Source organism: Amblyomma maculatum, chromosome 1, assembly GCF_055883805.1.
Source record: "Amblyomma maculatum isolate TAMU_Amacu chromosome 1, ASM5588380v1, whole genome shotgun sequence".
NCBI classification, from domain to species: domain Eukaryota; kingdom Metazoa; phylum Arthropoda; class Arachnida; order Ixodida; family Ixodidae; genus Amblyomma; species Amblyomma maculatum.
The window spans coordinates 239369706-239373618 of NC_139344.1; the positions used below are offsets into that span (position 1 = coordinate 239369706).

The 3913-nt window shown below is 40.0% G+C and overlaps 1 long non-coding RNA gene across 1 annotated transcript; it reads right to left on the reverse strand.

Moving 5' to 3' along the window:
* Positions 1-569: 569 nt before the first annotated feature.
* On the reverse strand, positions 570-3450 carry LOC146206015 (uncharacterized). The gene is made up of 3 exons (XR_014703236.1): positions 3268-3450; positions 1738-1814; positions 570-629 (listed from the first exon to the last, which is right to left on the reverse strand). It is a non-coding gene; the product is annotated as an uncharacterized LOC146206015 (long non-coding RNA).
* Positions 3451-3913: the final 463 nt, after the last annotated feature.

Below are 3913 nucleotides of genomic sequence, written 5' to 3' on the forward strand. Positions count from 1 at the left end.
TAGTTGGAGGTAATTTATTGCCGAGCTGTTTCCGTAATTGCTATAACGGACATCTTCGAAGTAACGTAAGAACCGTAATACGGACTGTGTTATTTCATTACGGAATATTAGTTTCTGAATTAGAACGCCGTGCCTATTTCTACTTTACGGAATACATTCCATTACAGATCGTCTATTTTCTAATTACAGCAGGCAACGCGTAACACGTACGAACGTCTATAATCCAATTACGGAACTTGCTGCTTCCTTGAGTTACGGGCCCAGTCAGGAAAACACGATATCTCTTCGTTTTTACCGAAATTACCTTACAGGTTGTATATGTCAAGTTCATATCAGCCGATAGGATATGGTTCTTGATTTGTCCGTTCAGAGAATGCAAGTGCTTTTTCAGCGCGTGTAGTTTTAAGCTGCAGAGTAGCGTCATCGACCACATGTTCCATAAAGAAGTTCTGGGGCTCCTTAAAAGTTCATAATGTTTTGTCCTGCATCCGCTGAATGAACATGCACGCATGCAATTTAAGTAAGGCTTTGCACGCAGAAGTGTTTAACATGTATTGAATGGAACCAGTACATACTGTTTATTTTACTTTATACATTTATTATCTATTGCCTTCTTTCTTCCGGCTCCCCTGAAATTACAAAAGAAAGGAGGTTAGTAAGAACCATCAGATTCTGGGTGCTGTGAGAGCTTGTAAAATTTGTTTCATTTGAAAAATCTATATAAGGCACTGCTAAACATATACACTTGATTTCCTATACCGTTTGATAGAAAATTGACGATTATTAGAAACTAACAATTATGCAGAAAATTAACGTGCAAATATTTTTTTTTCTGCATTAGGGAAAGAGACCTGTAATGAACCTTCTTTTACTGCTACATAGAATGCTAAGATAGACTGAAGAGAGGCACTACAATTAAAATTACAATCCTCTGCATCATAAAAGCTTGCTTTATAGGGCACAGCAAGAAGCCAGAACCTTGTTTGAGGCCAAGAACTACGTGACCTTCAGAGATTATTGAAAATCATAAGTATCGCAGTTGCCAGACAATTTCTTTATGTTGCATGTGTCGGACTTTTTCAGTGAGCACAGGTTCAACATATGGCAAAAAAGCCAGCGGACATAGTAGCCACCTAGCCATAGTCATTCAATGCAGAACACTGGGGACAGGATGATGCATCCTTCTCATACATTGACTACATGCCAAAACTATCATGCCTGTTACTACCTGGAGCTAAGTGAAAATGTAAAACATGCAACAGTTGCTTGTAAAAAGTCATGCAGTGAGATAAAATGCGAAAAATATTCGAATTATATGAAAATAAGCATGAATTTTGTTTAAGAAAATATTGAAAAATGTATTTAAAGGGAATGTTTGACTTGTTTAATAACATCACAAAGATCCATGAAAAAAAAAAAAAAAAATAAGGGAACTATAAAGCAGCCATGATCGAGATCAGCCACAAGAGCACTCATATTTCAACTAAACATGGTTCGACAAAATAAATATAACTGACATGATTAGCAAAATTAAGGTATGCTTAGTCTGCAAGAATTAAGGTTTAAAATAACTGCAAGGATGAATAACAATCAGACTGGTCATCACGTAAAAACCCCGAATGAAGATGGCGACTCTTTGAAACGATGATGTAGGTTAACAGGGACCGTGATAGCAGCCAAATGTTTTCTCGATTTGCTACGATTACTATGGGAATGAATTCAAAACGGTCATCTTACCGTATGTTCCAGGTGCTGGTGCCAACTTGATCTGTGACTGCACGCTTGTATGCGACCTTTATCCTCCTCGCCGCTTGCTGAGATAGGGTTGATGGAGATTTTTGTCGGTAACACAGGAGTGACTAATTTTAGTCATGCTTCTAGTATAAAAAATACACTAGATTTGCCATGATTGATGTTTAGCGTTTCATGATGCCACATGAAGCCCCGATCATCGGCAATGCAGCGGTCTTCGATAGCTAGGCATGAACAAACTATTCTTGTATGCCTAAACATAGTCTCCTAGTATAAAGGAGGCTGTGGCCTAACACACTTCAATAAAAAAATTGTAGAGAAATTAAGCATTCGTTATAAAATACATACAGAGGGAGCAGCATGCAGCCAACAACACCAAGGAAAGTACATGGGATTTTTTTTTTCTGTTGATCAATTTCACTAATAATGTAATCACGGAGATTATTCATTTTGAAGGTAGAAGAAAAAACAGCCACATGCCACCGGTGGAATCCGAACCAGACGCGAAATGATAGGAGGTCGGACTTTCAGATCCCACTGGCGGCATATGTTGTTCTTTTTCTTCTTTCTAATCGTTATCCGCATAAATATATTACTATTGCGCTATATTACTATATTACTATATCACTATTACTATATTACTATTACTCTTTAACAAAAAATAAAAAAACTCCTAAATAATGTTGTTCTTTTTCTTCTTTCTAATCGTTATCCCCATAATTATATTACTATTACTATATTACTATTACCATTACTCTTTAGCAAAAAAATAAAAAAAATCCTAAATACTCCCCTTGGTGTGTGTGGCTGTTGGCTCCCTTGTATGTATTACACTTTTACGCAATTTTGAAAACTAATGCCCAAGGCTGATTATTTTATTACTCTAGGGAAAATAGAGAACATATCTGAACCTGAACAAATTCATTTATATACATTTTTTTTATAATTCTACATACAAATACATAAAATCGTAAATCTAGTGCTGCCAGATTCACTGATTCTGCAATGTGCGTAATACTCCTTACAAAAGGAACTTACAGAAGTGCACAAAATGACGAGTATACTCATTTTGAACGATGAGCGGTTGCACGTAAATCAAGCTTAACTCCAGTCCCTAACAAATTCCCAAAGCATGCACACACGAGCAGCACAGTTAGTCATTGACGCACAGTTTATTGCATGTTAAGCCTGGCCAACGCAGCAAACCAAGATGAGAGTCAAGGTACTGCACTGTGCACTTGCAGCGTGCCGTTCAAAGCCACTCGCTACGCTTCGCCGGAGAGTACATGTAAACTTTCGATATAGTACTACTAGCTCATCTGGAGACAGCAAGCGCCAAAAAAAAAAAAAAAAAAAAAAAAAAAAAAATGTGAGGGCAGTGCAAATAAATGGCACAATTGCAAAAAGAACACATTATTTATCGAAAGTGGTAAGTGAGTAAAGCTTTGGCGAAATGCACCGCATAGATCTCGGACAGCCAGTCATAACACTGTAGGCAGTAGGAAGCCTTCTCACTTGTTTGACGAGCAGTATGGTGTCTGTCGCTCGCCGATCATCAGGATGAGACCATGAGCATGCCGCAGGATTGTAAGCAAGCTCGATGGTTCGTGCGTCGTCATGCAGAGAACATTCCAGTGCCAGCGGTCCAATCGTTCAGCTCCACGCCGTGAGCCCGCTTGAAAAAGGCGCGAGCTTGCAATGCGCGCCAGCCACGACGCATGCGCTCTTGCCCTAGCGACGAGCGGACGAAACAGTCGTCGGCGGGCGAACGCACGGCTTTCAGCAGAAGACGACGCAATGGAAACGTTATTCTCCGCTGGAAATATCCGAATCGCACAAGGGCGTGATTGTTAAAAAACAACAGAAAACAGCTTAGCTCGAATAATCCAGGATGATGCGAGCAAAAGCGTGCTGGGAACGCTGTGGAATGTTGTTGAGCAGTTGTTTGTTTTCTGAAAGAGTACCTCTCCCTTGTTGACGGACGCCTGCCGCATCACGAGGGAAGGAGCGAACGAGGGAGTGAAAAAGAAAGAAAAAGAAAACATACACAACAGGCGCCTGCCATGGCCGGTATGAGAAGGTTCTCTGGTTACCGGCGGAGAAGGCGTTGCTCTGCCGGTTGGTTCGCTGATGCCTTGTGTACTATGCTCGAAAGCGACAG